Raw genomic sequence first — 14,127 nt, forward strand, 5'->3', positions numbered from 1 at the left:
CTGTTGCTGGGGTATGGGGCACAGGCACCTAGGACCTGTCAGTTTCTGATGTGAATGCTTTCAGTTAACACATGAAAGCTGAAAGGACTTTAAAAAGAAAAAAGTTTAGAAAGAAATACTAGAGGATGCTTTATGGTATTTACTCAAGAACTCTTCTTTCCTCATCTGATTGGTAGTGCATGAAACCATGGTGCATAAAAATGATGGGAGTTTTCATAATTTAAAAAAATGTTTATATATCTGGTGGCATCACTGATGGGCAGCTAATCCAGCTAGGTATGCCTGGTAATGGTTTGCTACAGACTGGGTAAATACAGTAAACACCTAATGATGGGAAACCCTCAGGAACAGTAAATGTGACCAGCTAATACCACTGGGTAAAGATTTCACTGTTGGATGCAGAGCTGCAGAAATGTGTATTAAATGTGTATATGTGAACTAATTGCTTCAGGTAGTTACATTGTGCCCTGATGCTGTTGGGATCAGCATTTAATGCTACAGTTCCTATTGAGGAATGCTTTTCCTGTATTAAGTGGGCAGGGAGATAATATTATGTAAAGTCATTGATGTCCTTGCATGGCGGCTGATAAGGGGGAACAGGTGGGATGGGAGATCTGAGGCTGATGTGCAGGGCAGCCACATCCATGCTTGTACACCCTGCTGCTGCAGTGGTGTTAGACTGCTGAGGATCATTGTACGGTATGTTGTTGAATACTGTAAGGAAAGACTTTTAAAACTCTGGCAATCAGCTTTGCCATGGAGATTTTTATGCCTGAAGAATCTCTTCAGTCTATTATTTTAAATTATGTATGTCCCAGAGCAAGTGTAAATCATAGAATCAAAAAATACCAGGGTGGAAGGGACCTCAAGGATCATCTGGTCCAACCTTTTGACAAAAGCACAGCCTAGACAAGATCATGCAGCACCCTCACCAGATGCATCTTGAAAGTGTCCAGCATTTGGGAATCCACCACTTCCTGGGGAGGTTATTCCAATGGCTGATTGTTCACATTGTGAAAAATGTTCCTTTTGTGTCCAATCAGAATCTCCCCAGGAGTAACTTGTACCCCTTACACCTGGTATTTTCCTTCCGTCTCCTTGTAAAATAGGAGTCCCCAGCTTCTTTGTAGGCACCCTTTAAATACGGGAACATGTTGATAAAGTCTCCCCTAAGCCTTTTCTCAAGGCTACACAAACCCAGTTCTCTCAGCGTCTCCTCATATGGCAGACTTTCCAGTCCTTTGATCATCTTTCCCCTCTCTGGGCCTTCTCCAATTCCTCCACATCTCTTTTGAACACTTTAGGTGTGTCCATTAGATAGGGACATGAACAGCTCATAAATTCAGATGTTGCTCTGTTTCATGTTCAGTCAAATAGACTTTGATGGTTTTAATGTAGCAGCACAAAGGCATTTTGAGTTTTGTGAATGCAAAAAGGACTATTAATTCCAGCTTTATCCCTGAAAAGTTGAATGAAAAAACCCTTTCATATGTTTTGGTATGTCCTTTTCCTACCTTAGTAAGAACTGCTTCTCTTTAGCTGTTATAAAGGATGTAGTAGCTGAAAGGATGCTTTTTTCATGTTAAAGAAAAGAAAGAAAGTGAGAAACTACAAAATGAGTTTAGAAGATTGTCAGCAGAAATATTTCATGGGGCTTACAGAGGATCCCTTTGTGTGAAAGTGGGAGAACTACAGATACAAACTAAGTCCCTAAGTGAGGCAATAGTTTGTTTGAAGTGGCATACCAGTAAAATTGGAATTTTTTTTCCTCTCGGCTCTTCCACCTGTCTGAAGAGGGCATGGAAAAAGCCCATCAGAAAAGTTCATGAAGGTTAAAACCTTTATGACTGTCAGTGATTTAGAGATTATTGGGTAAAGGCATTAAATAAGTGGAGTGTACAGTGACTGTATCATGGGCTGTATGTTGTTCTGTTACACCTTACCTTTAAAGTGTCGTGAGTTGAAAATGTGTTTCCTCATATTTATGCACACCATAGACCAGCACAATTGCTCAGCTAAATAAACAGGACATTTTCAATTATAAGGTGCCATTACCTTTGTGTGTTCTTGTCATTTATGAAATCAGTGGGTGGTTAATTAAATTGCTCCTTTGGACTCTCCTGAAGGCTGTGTATTAATTATGTTTTAGTGGTGGTGTGCACATTTCTCAACTTTTTAATGAGGGTAAAAGTTGTTTACCTCTTCCTTTGGAAATACTTTTTTTTTTTAGATTACTGTAATATGGGGGTTTGTGGTAAATTTTTCTTTATTTCTTTCATATTAGATCTCATTATTCAGCTGCTCTTTGCAATCATGTGGCATGCTTAGTTTAAATGAAATCTTAAAATGTTAAATTTCATGTTGCAAACTATTACTAAAGCTGCAGAGTCTGTGTGTTAAACCCCATGTTGTTGGAGGGAATAGGTTCATCACTCAGGAGAGCAGGCTTCCTTCAGCCACTCAGATCTTTTGAAGACATGGCTTCTGAAGGCAATTCTGCGACTCACATCCAGAATTCTTGTTCAGCCTGTTGGCTGAGCAGGCAGATTTCAGCTGTCCTCTTCTGCTTTCATCAGTAGTAGGAGCAGTGCTGATGCTTGCGAGTTTGGAGGGAGGCATGTGGCAGCAGGGCTGGGCTGGGGAGCAGCTTTTGTGTGGCATGGTGAGGGCTGTGCTTACACCCCCTTCCTCTGCTGTGTGGTGTTTCACCACGCTGTTTCATGCAGCTGAGATCCTCATGGTAAAAATCGTGGTATCTTAGCAAATGCCATTTCCAGCTATGACTTTATTTTAATTAATGTCACATGTGCTGAAGGAGCCCCACGTAGGTGTAGTATTGGTGTGCTCACAGGGGAATACAGTAGCTGAGATTGGTTTGCGTTACTTCTTCAGCTGAAATGGTGCATTACAAGTAGATGTAAAAACCCAAAGAAAATGCCCCTAGCCTGACATTGTCATTTTAGTGCTGTTGGAAATGTCTCTAGGAGAAGTCAAAAGTTTTCTTAGTGCTATGTCTTCGAGATACAATCACTGGTTTTATCTCATGGGAAGGAGCAGAATGGGCCTCACTTCTGACTGGACAATTTATTTAACTGTTCTGGTGGTCTCACCAGGAGTGATGTCTCATCTAAGCCATGCAGCTCTTCTGTGAACCAGAATGACATCAGTCCTTTTCATTATGCTGTTTATCCAATCCTGTTTGTTTAAAGCCATGCCAAACCAAGAAACAGCAAAAAAACAGTTTTGCTACTTTTTCATATGGATGATTTACTTTGCAGTCATGTTTTCTCAAGTGGAGAGTATTATAAAGGCCACCCTGAAGTCTTCTGAAGCATCCACTGAGGCCTCAAACTGAACCCTTTGCTGCTGGAGAACACCCTTGTACAGCTCATTTATCATGGTGTTTGTAGATTTGGGGGTTTTTTTTCATGCACTTCATGGAGCTAAGAGAAGGAAGAGGATGGTCTTGAGGGATATAGTGGTTATCACATTTAGCTGGTTGTCGGCTCTCCTGTATGTAATTTGTATTATGTCCAATATAAGGGAAAAATAATACTAAAGTATTCAATTTGCAAGAGGAGTTACTAGACTTTATAAAAGCTGCTGTGGAAGATAGTTTGTGTGTCTGCAAATAAGCACAATTTTGTAGTATTCAAAAAGCCAGGAACTTAATTTGAAAGCAAATCATAACAATTTTTTCCCCTCCTTTTCTAATTGACAAAAGTAAAGCCATTTCAGGATGTAAAATGGACTTTCTGCATTGAAGACACCTCTAGTATTGAGATACTGAATTATAAAACTATACAGAAGTAGAGACTTTTTCAGGAAGTATGTGCAATTTTGAGAACAGTTTCAATGTCTCGCTTCAACTTTCTTCTTCAAAAAAGCAGAATTTTCTTAAATAGAGGAGTGGAAGAAAGAAAAAGGATGTTACATAATCCAATTTGTTGTTTTTCTTGCAAACATTGTGTTGCTTTACATAGTATTTATAGCATATAGCAGGACAGGGACTCAAAATGTCGTGTCTGTGTTGTAAAGCCACCGTACGCACGGAGTTACTGTGAGGATTCCTGCGCGGGTCATCCCCGCACACGCTCACCGGGTGCGCTTACAAAACTCTGATGTGCTGCATGGAGTAGCAACATCTCATTATGCATTCATGAGAAATTGCTGGCGACATTTTAGCCCGCAGTTAATTTTAATGTTAAGTTTAGGTTTTGAGAAGGACACGGTGTAAGAGAGTGCCTGCAGATCTTTTACACTGACTCCTGCTCCGGTTATTCATTGCTGAGCCACAGCTGTTAGGGCTTCATATTCGTGTGAGGTTAGGTGATTAATTTACTGCTTTAAGGAAATCAAACCCTGAGAGCTGCTTAGTGGCTTTAGGAGGAACTGGTCCTGTTTTAATTACCCATTGGTGATTTAATTTGTGTATACCAGCATGTCGACAACCTTTTTCCTTGGCGTTCTTGTTGTCATGTGATGTCCCCTCCTCCAGGAGACCAACAGTATGTTCTTCTTTTCCTGTTGGTCAGGTGTTCTGTGCTCCCTCCTCGCCTCTGCTGGGATGGAAGGCTAAGAAATGTAGACTAGAAAGGTGATGAAGGGAAGGGGCTATCATGCTCTGTGTTGCAGGTTTTGTAACAGATCCTGGGTGCTGGCTGCCAAGGAATCGTGCCAGGGTGTTTCCAGGGCTCTGCTCGGCATTTTAAGGATGCTCCTCTTCAGAGGCTGGGCACTGAGTCCTTAACTGCAGGTTAGACCCTGTGATGAGAATTAAAAACAAGAAATGAGGGGTATGCTTTTGATTCAGCTTGTTTCAAATGCATAGGCTATTCAAACATGAAGTGTAATGTGAGTCTCTTTTAAATTAGCTGGTTTGTGCTTTTTGTTTTTGTTTTCTTTATTTCTTTTTCCTAAGCTTTTTCCTAAATTATACGGTTCTGTGGTATTTTTTATTTTTTTTAACAGGCTGATGCTTTGCGAAATGTTGTGGTCAGGAATCTAGATTTCACTTGACTAAATACAAAGGCTGTTTCTGGTGATTTGTATGTATGTATGTGAATTTTTAAAGATTAAAAGAAATTTAGCTTTGCACAGTTGTAAAATTCAATTTTAAAAAACATTTCATGAATTACGTGAGATAATCTTACAGAGTATCTTTGTTGTCAGGAGGTGAGAAGAAGTGAAATAAAATGAAACATTTATGCAGATACAAGCAGAGGTCTGTGTACCTTCTGCCTGAAATTAAACCAGCGTCCTCCTTTCTCATGGCTATTTGTATTATTTATAATTGCATGAGATGTGTATCAAGAGGGTGGCTGGGGAATAAGCTCTTAAATGTGAAAGCTCTTTGGTCTCCTAGGATACGTGTGTAGTAGTAGTTGTACAGTTATCCATAAGGTTTTCCAATGGGCATCCTAGAAACCCTGGTAAACTTCCAGGTAGCCTTTTTTAACCACCTCGCAAAAAAAAAAGGTTGCTCATTTCGCTGGGTGCTGTGCAGAGTATGCAAACTTTAAGTAACGCAAGTCCTTTGATTAAGACTTATTTAAAAATTGGGAAGGGGTGATATGCTTCTGAAAAACAGAACAAGAAACTGAAGATCATTCAGGCATTTGTTCCTTCTATTTTTAATAAATCTGTTTGCCTTCAGGATTTGTTGATGTGTAGGAATTTTGAAATAACTGCACTTAATGTTTCCAAGTAGAAATGTTTGTCCCAAAGAATAATTCCCATTTTGCTGTTTTTCCAGGATTTGAGGAGGGGAAGGAAGGGGAGAGAGAAATGGGAGATCAAGTGAGGCATCAGGTCTGGCTGTCAGGAGTTGTTTCTTTTAATTGCAGATTGGAAGTTGTTGGCAAGGTTCAGTGGTTTTTTTGGTATATTTTCTTACCCTAAACATACTGTGTATCAATGCTAACAATAATTATTTGGGATAAGGTTTTATAGCTACTTCATGGCATGCTTTGGCCCCCAGTTTTCCACTAGTTAGGAATCTCTAAGCCAAAGCACCCCCTTGGTTGCATTTGCAAGTTTGAAGGGAGTCAGGAGGCTAGTGGAAAACAGGGGTCTCCAACCAGCAAGAACCTCAGCCGATGTGCTGTTCTCCAAATCCATCATCGAGAAAAAAAGCACACCTTTATTATATATGGGAAAGCTGCAGTGATTTATTTTCATGTACTCAGTGGAAAAAAAAGTCTTTGTAAACGCTTTCTGTTTTATATTCCACTTAGTAATAAGGGTTGGCTAAAGCAACAACACAACATGCTTTAACAGCAAAGTATCAGTTCAGAATTTAACTTTATTGAAACTTAATATTCAGTTAAACTGGTCTGTATGGACAAGCAGTAAATCTGAGTTCATATTTTTCTAGTCCTGAAGTTTACAAAGGGAAATGTATGCAAATTACTCCCTTTAGCCAAAGTATGGTATATTATTGCAGTAGCTTTCCAGTGTAACTTATTGGTTCTGTGAATAGTTTTGTCTTTCCTGTCTTAAAATTCTTCAGCTAGGATGGCCTTTTCATGACTCTGTCCTCCCTATATCTTTCATTTACAGTGTCAAGTTGCCTGGGATATTATTTATTGTTTCTGTATTCTCATCCTGTATGACTGATATTAAGAGGCAGTGTTGCTTGTAGCTGAGTCTCCTGCTTTTAAAGTTGTCTCCTTTGAATGAAACTCTCATCATGTTCTTGTCTGGACTTCAGGTTTTCAGATTGCACACAGAAAGGACGGGATAAGGGCTTTTAATTACCGTTTGCCCTTGTCTTGGTTCGTTAAATTGAAATTATTAGCTTTTTAACTCTGAAAATCAGTGAAAATCAAGGCTGTTTTCTTATTGCAGTATTAAACAGTTCTTCACTGAAGTGTGGAAAGTTGGGTTTCTGACCCAAATGTCTGTGTCTAGGTGGAAACTAGTAACTGTAGAGCAGACTATTGTTTGGGGTATTTTGTGGAGGTTCCCTCATGCTTCTCTGTATTAGAAGCTTGATGCAGAAGGGACCCTTCTCAGGATAGTGTGCACTTGTTTTCTGGGTATTCCTTAGCTTTTTTTAGTGACTGCCAAATGAAGATGACTTATGGCATTGTCTGTTTGACCCACTTAGACCCCCTTCGAGTCACTGCACTGCTCTGAACTTGATGGTAAGTTTGAGTTACTTCTTTAAAGATCTGGGTTTTACGAACAGCCAGTTTGCAGGTGAACTTCCGAATAACTCCTTGACTCCCTGTTGCTGCTGATAGGAGAAAAAAAGCTTGGAAGTATGCTATTTCCAAATAATCCGTTGCCTGAAGCTATCCTGGCCTTAGGAACACAGATGCTGCTGCTGTCTCTGTATGAAGGGTAGGCAGGTGTCTACAGCCCCTCTGGTCCTTGTGTTGCATTTCTGCAGTCTTTGTGCACAGCACTGCTCCCTTTTCGTGGAAAAGAAATACATCCCATGGGAATGTGTGTCCTTATCTTGGAGAAGCCATAATACTTTGGGGTCATTTGCACAGTTTCCAGTGCAGCAGGAGTGTTGTCTGGGGTGGTTTCTGGCTTTTGGACAATGTAGCAATTTAAAAAAAACGTTTATAAAGTTAAAAAAAATGTTTAAGTACCTGGCATAAAACATGTGAAAGTGTTTAGTCTGAGTTGGGAGTTAAAAAAAAGTATGGAAATAAAAGGCAGTTTGAATTTTTTATGTCTGTGAACCTAGCCTAACTAGTTGAGAAGTGCTTGGTTTGGGAAAATGAAGATTGTGGTTAGGGAGTGCAAAGAAGATGGGTACTCCAGAGGGCAAGTCGTCTGCCTCTTAAAGACCTTTTTCCAACAGCACTGCTAATGAAGTAGTATCCTTCAAAGCAAGACTGGTATTTTAAAAGCTAGCTCTTAAGGGTTGAATATATAGAATAAATGAGGAAGTGAAAATTGTGTCATCCCCCACAGAATCTCAAATGCAAAATTTCAGCCTGCTGAGAAGAGATTGGACAGGGAGGAGGAGGAGAAGGTTGGCTCCTTCCCGATGTAGCATGTTTCTGTCAGCCTCTGTTGCTGCAATCTTTTCGACCGTGGATACAGAAAAGTGGTGCCTGAAGTTAGGAATCTGAACTGGTAGGACTCTTTAGCACACCACTCCTTTACCACTGTCTTCCCAAAATGTGGTGAATTGGAATTCCCTGGTGATGTGAGTAGATGTCTTATATATATTTTGCAAATTCATTATTAACTATCCTATGAACTGAAATGCATTTTTCTTTCCTAATGTCATGCCTTTGGTTTTTTTAACAATTTGGGTTTTGTTTGCTAGATGAGTGTAGCAGTTGGAGTCCGATGCCTCCTCACCCTAGCAAGCTTCTGAGCTTTCACCCATTTGCTTGTAGCCTTCTGTGAGGACTTAGCTCTCTTTTATTGAGCAATTTTATTCTAGTTTATTTATTGATTTATAGTTCTATTAATTTATCTCTTCTGTATAATTTCTGCCTATGGCTGCCAGTTTGATGTTTTACATAGGTGCTTCCACTTACTTGTTTTCAGTGTCGGTTTTTTTTCTTTGATTTTAATTTTTACTGCTCACTTAGAAGGTAATGATTTTAAATTTTTGCCTTTGTTTAGGAATGTTACCTTTTCTTAAAGAGAGCGAGACTACTGAGGAAAGTGGACAGAAATGCTGTAACAGCAGTTCTGCTCTTCCACATTATTCATTCTGCAAGAGGGAGTTAGGAGATTGCTGCTTGGTATTTAGCCCCTGTCACTCATGTGAGGATACATACCAGGGCCTGTTGGCCTGCTGTGTTTGTGCTACTATGCGTCTTTGTTAACATTTCTCACTTGAATCTTAAAGGACTGTTTTTCAACAGTGTAACCACCGAAGTAGTTTCTTTCAGAGGACACGCTATAGCAGCCAAACCTTGCACCTCAGGCAGGTAAAGAGCTGCACCATAGAAGCTTCCCTATGTAATAGCTAGTGAAATTCTATATTTTAACATACGTGTGTGTGTGTATGTGTGTGTGTTTATATGTATATATATAACGTGCGATCAGGCAAGCTAATACAGAATGTGAAATAATGAGCTGGCAAACATGGTTAGGGGATAGAGAAGTGTTTTTGGAAAAAATGTTCATTCAACGACTGTTGTCTCTACTCTTTCTTCCTGGCTGTGTAATTACAAGGGCTGAAGTGGAGAATATATGATTCCTACAGCAGGACTAAAAACAAATGCAGGCTTTGCTTCCATATTCTTTGTGTCTGTAAAATACGTATAATCAGACTGGATTTTACATAGTCAACTCAATGTCCACTTCCTTTTCTGAATCCTGTCTGGAGGCCTCAGATCAAGCAGTAGTCTACTGTGTATGTAAAGACCTGTTTGCATACAAAGTATTTAAATGGGTTTAATTTAAGATAATATTTGTATATTTTAAGACTACAACTTCTAGATCTAACATGTTCTTATTATGTAAACTTTGCTGATGTGTGGAGCCATTTATTTTCAGTATCTGTACAGAGTACATCTGTTGCAGTATGACAGGTAGCCTAACTGGAAGGTCTCAGTGTAAAGGTTTTAATTTCTGAAAAGCATCCTACAAAATAATATGGAGGTATTTAGTGCAAGTAATGTTCTGCCTTTTTTGTGTGCCCAAAGCTGGGTCAGGCAGCTGGCTCTGAAAATAACCTTTTTACACTTACCAGAAGGAAAGTTCCTCTTGGAAATTAACTGGAAATTAAGTTATGTACAGCAGCAAAGTGAAATGTCTTCAGCAGACTTAATAGGGAGAGGCATAGCCATCATCCTCAAGTGTTAAGAATCAAAGAACTTGCCTTTATTGTGGAGTTAATTCAAATGACGGCTACTGCATGGCATCCTAACATAATTCCCAGGCATGAGTAGAGACTACTCAGGCATGGCAGTGCTTTTTGGAATGAGTCACCTGCTTGCCAAGGGATGGCCAGAGCCAGCCCAGCTTTCTCTGATCCCTGGTTGTGCTGGGCTGCAGACCAAGCGGGGCAGTTGTGGTGGTGAGTCGGTCACTCTGCATGCAATACCGCTGCTCATGGGCAAGTTATAATTCGGCCTGCACCTAGGTAACCTGAGCTAAATACTCTTTTGCCTGTGGGCTTAAGGCAGCTCTTATTTTCTTCTTTTTCTTGAGAGTTCTGATGTGGTGATACTTGTTTTATTTTATTAGGGAGAAAATAAGCAGTCTCTAGGCAGGGCAGACCGGTTTAGGGGGTTGCCATAGCTCATCAAGTGATGTTCCTTAGCTGCTGGGATTTGGCAGGTTGAGGCTGAAAATTGAAGCCGCCAGCTTCAGACCAAGTCTAGAGCATCCTCTGCACTCTTTCTGCTGTACTTTCAAGTTTCTTCCTCTGGCCATGGGTTGCCATGGGTTCCTTGCAGGCCATGAGCACTCATTCCTGCAGAGGACTCTGCCTCCTTTCCTGCAGAAGGATGACAGTGTGTGGCTTATAATTTATCTGAGCTGTCTCTAAACCATGTCCTCTTGGCTCTATCTTGCACAGATCTTAGAAATGCTTGTTTTCTAAGAGATTGGAGCTTTTTGTTAGCTTAGGAGGTAGCTTCATTTTTTTCATGCTACGTCTAAGCTAAAAAACTGCTTAGTAACAGCATAGTTAACCTTTGAAAATAGCTTTCATCATCACTCAAGTTGTGATTGATGGGGGAAACCAGCTGTAACAAGTTGTGCAAGGTGGCATACGCCTGAAGGAAGATATGGGATGGTGTTTCTCCCTGAAAATAGTTAAGTCCTACAATTTAACTATTCAGAAAGTTCTTTCATCCTTTCCACCCCTCCACCCCCAGCTTCTCTCTGTCATCAAAGCTATTTCGTGATTAATCCCAGTGCTGTCTCCCTGGATTTCCTCCATGCACACCCATAGGGATGGGGGCTGGTTATAAAGAAGTGCAGAAAAAGGGAACATAGCTCTCCGATTCCTTTATTTTCTTTGAATCACTACTGCTCCTTAAAATCTGAATTAATCAAATCAAGTTCTCTCTGTACATGTCCAGGAATGAGCTGCGTTTAATCTAGTTAAGTGTATTCTGTTCATCCACAGAAGTCCCCGTTTCAGGGCAAAGTGCGTAGGGGAGGGCTTTCCAGAAGGTTTAGCATCTTGATGGACAGCTTTCTGCTGCCTTCATCTCTCCCAGCAGAAAGGGTGGCACATATGGCAAGGGCTGGTGGACAGATTGCACGGCAGAAAATATCCATGGCAGATAAGCAAATGTTTTACTCTTTCTTGCTTTTCTCCTCTGCTCCATCAGCGAGAAGAAAGCCTCACTGATTGTCTCCTTTTCATGGATTTTTGACTGTTGGGGAACTTTTTTCACTTCCACTGGATATAAAAGGCCACCTGTTACAGCAGCAGTAATTAAATACTGCTTTCCTTATTCTTTTGGTGCTAGGAAGGAAATTTGGTTTTGGGTCTCCTGGCGGGTAAGTCTGCATTTCTTCATTTCTATTTAATTTTGTTTCTTTCTATTTACTTTTTCGCTGCTGCAAAAATCCAGAAATGAGTTTAGGAATTTGGAGGTTTCTTGCAGATTTTTTTTAATGCACTTAAACCTAAAAGTTGCAAACCTGCTTGATTGTTGAGAGTCCTTGGAGCATCTTGATTCCCAGGTTCTTGTCCTGTGTTTGGGGGTTCTTGCCATGGGATGATTGCTGACACAGAGCAGGATTAGCTCCCAGAAACAGGCACATCCCTTTCCACTTAACAGAAAATTTAATGTACCTCCAGAAAATTGATCTTCTTGCAAATTGTAAAGGCAGCTCCTACCTCTCTTATGAAACATAACAGCAGAGAAAGGCAAATACTTGAGTAACACTTTGATAGGGTGGGCAGCAATGCCTGGAGAAAAGAGGGTGCAAGTTCAGGTTCTTTAGTGGGGTTTGTGCTTCCTGCAGACCAGGACAGCTGACTGGCCATCCAAACCTGTGTGGCTCTCATCTAGCTTGGCTTGTGTGTCCTACTTCCTCCTTTTTCAGCGTTACTCTTGTTCAGTAGGACTGTGCAAAATTTAATCTGTAGATGTGTAGATGTATCGTTGTTAAAGATTCATAATTGCCTCCTTTTCTTCTGTTCTGAGATGATTTATCGGATGTAGCTCTGTATTTGCAATAAAGAATGGATATTTCATTGCATATACCTCTGTATAGTCACAGTCCTTATCTTTCCTGTCTCATTCGAGACCAATTTGACGAAAGTAAAGCTATTTTAATCTCTTGGTCTCAAAATAGAAGCCATTCCATTTGTGCCATGAAGATGGCTGCAGCAGGATCTTTGTCTGGTAGAGCAAAACCTTCTGCCTGCTTGTTTTATCTCTGGGCACCAAGTCCCTCTTTCCTGTCATCCCCTGATGTTGAGCATTCCTGGGTTTGAGGTGGTGGTTTTGGGAGGTGGGCATCATTCATCATCTCTCCTAAGGATGGTCAGTCTTGTGCTTCTCCTCGGTTTCCCTTTCCCAAGCATCTCTTCGCTTTCTGGTTGCTCAGATCCCCTCGACCTCTGCAGGCAGCTGTGGGGCAGAGAGGGCAGCGCAGACAGCGCTCCTTGGTCCCCCTGCCTGGCAGCGTCTCACACCCCTGTACAGCAGGGACCCTTAATGTGGCGATGGCAATTAAAGCCCATAGCCCCCAGTTGCCATGGAAACGCAGCACTCCACAAATACGAAACACAACTTACAGTCTTGTTAATTTTCCCAAACGCTCCTTATTTGTCAGCTCTAAGCAGGGTTTCATGTTGCATCCTTGAAAAATGCTGTACTGTGAAAATACCCAGCAAGGGAATGCGTGTGCGCTTTTTTTTTTTGAGGAATTTCATATAAAAACCCTCACCCCTGGGGCAGGGAGGGAAAGTTGTCACCTGTGACCTATTGCCTTTGCAGTGGTGATGCCACATCAACACCTGGTGTAGGGCTGACTCCTTGTCTGTGAGGGCATTCTTTTGATGGAACAAAAAGACTAGCAAAGAGGCAAAAAAAAATCTCTGGAGGAATGGTTTTACTGCAAGCCCAGCATTGCCTGATTGTGGTTCAGTGGAACAAAGTCACCATTCAGGCACAATATTATTTAGTTTGAATGTAAAAATTCCAGTCATTCTGCTGAACAACTTAAAAACATGGAAAAGGTTGCTCATCAGCACAAAAAATAGGTGTATTGGATAACTGGCACGCAGTGACAGTGGGGCTGCAGCTTTAGCAGAAAGTGTCCCAGGCTAATTGCTGTGCTCTGTCCATCTCTTGTAGATTTTTGACTTGGAGCTGCTAGGTGCCGTGTTTTGACAAAAATTTCATTTGTTTGCATTTTTCAAAAGAGGAGGAGTCTAACAGGATTATTGCCTCATAAACTTGGACAAGGATTGGATCGGGATTTGGTGTTTGAAGGCAGTGCAGCCCTTGGATATCAGTATGATTAACATAGATATGTAAAGTCAATACATGTTGGATCACTTGTTTGCTATATGGCTTTAATATTAAAGCAGAGATTGTATCTAATGAGCTAGGTCACGCTTATTGGGAGATGGGAAATAACATTTTTCCCCTGTGGTGATGTTTGCTAGCTATTTATTCTCATTATGTTTTTTATTAATTTCTTCTGTCTTTTATTCTTCCACTTAAGCTAGGGTCTGCTTTGAGAACAGTTAGAAGTCATCAGCCTGATTCTGTAATTTTGTGAAGAATACTGGACTGGGAACTAAGAACTAATGTTTAATTAATGTTATGATGTGGTTTTAAGCAATGGTTTTAACCACTGTCTAGTTACCCTTTCCTGGGGCTTATGTCGATCCACTCCTGACTGCTCAGAGAGCCTTTTCACAGCTGTGGCATTTGAATGAAGCAGGGGAATTTGGGAATTATGAGACCCTTCCTAGTTACCTTAGGCAGTCAGGGGCCACGGAGAACAGATTTTGGAAATCCTGTGACATTTTAAAATTAAGCCAACCTTTCCTGAAATCCAGGGTGACGGCTGTGCTGTTGTTCAGAGTTATTGATTGCTGTGTGTTATGTATTGCCTTGCAAGGTCAAATCTGCCCGCCCAGGACAGGACTGCCTGAATTCAGGGTCACATGAAACCTTCGCTGTGGCTGTTACAATTTTTTTGCATATGCTCCTTTTCCAT

General features: G+C 40.8%; 1 protein-coding gene across 2 annotated transcripts in view; it reads left to right on the forward strand.

Moving 5' to 3' along the window:
* Positions 1–7,936: 7,936 nt before the first annotated feature.
* Positions 7,937–14,127, forward strand: part of LNX2 (ligand of numb-protein X 2) — a 37,648-nt gene continuing 31,457 nt past the window's right edge. Inside the window, exon 1 of one of the 2 annotated variants that reach the window (XM_017731381.1) lies at positions 7,937–8,170. The gene's annotated coding sequence lies outside the window, so the exon portion shown is untranslated. Of the gene's footprint in view, positions 8,171–10,776; positions 11,443–14,127 lie in introns of those variants that run through there. The other variant, XM_008631462.2, reaches the window with a different exon arrangement.

Source organism: Corvus brachyrhynchos, unplaced genomic scaffold, assembly GCF_000691975.1.
Source record: "Corvus brachyrhynchos isolate BGI_N302 unplaced genomic scaffold, ASM69197v1 scaffold103, whole genome shotgun sequence".
NCBI lineage: Eukaryota > Metazoa > Chordata > Aves > Passeriformes > Corvidae > Corvus > Corvus brachyrhynchos.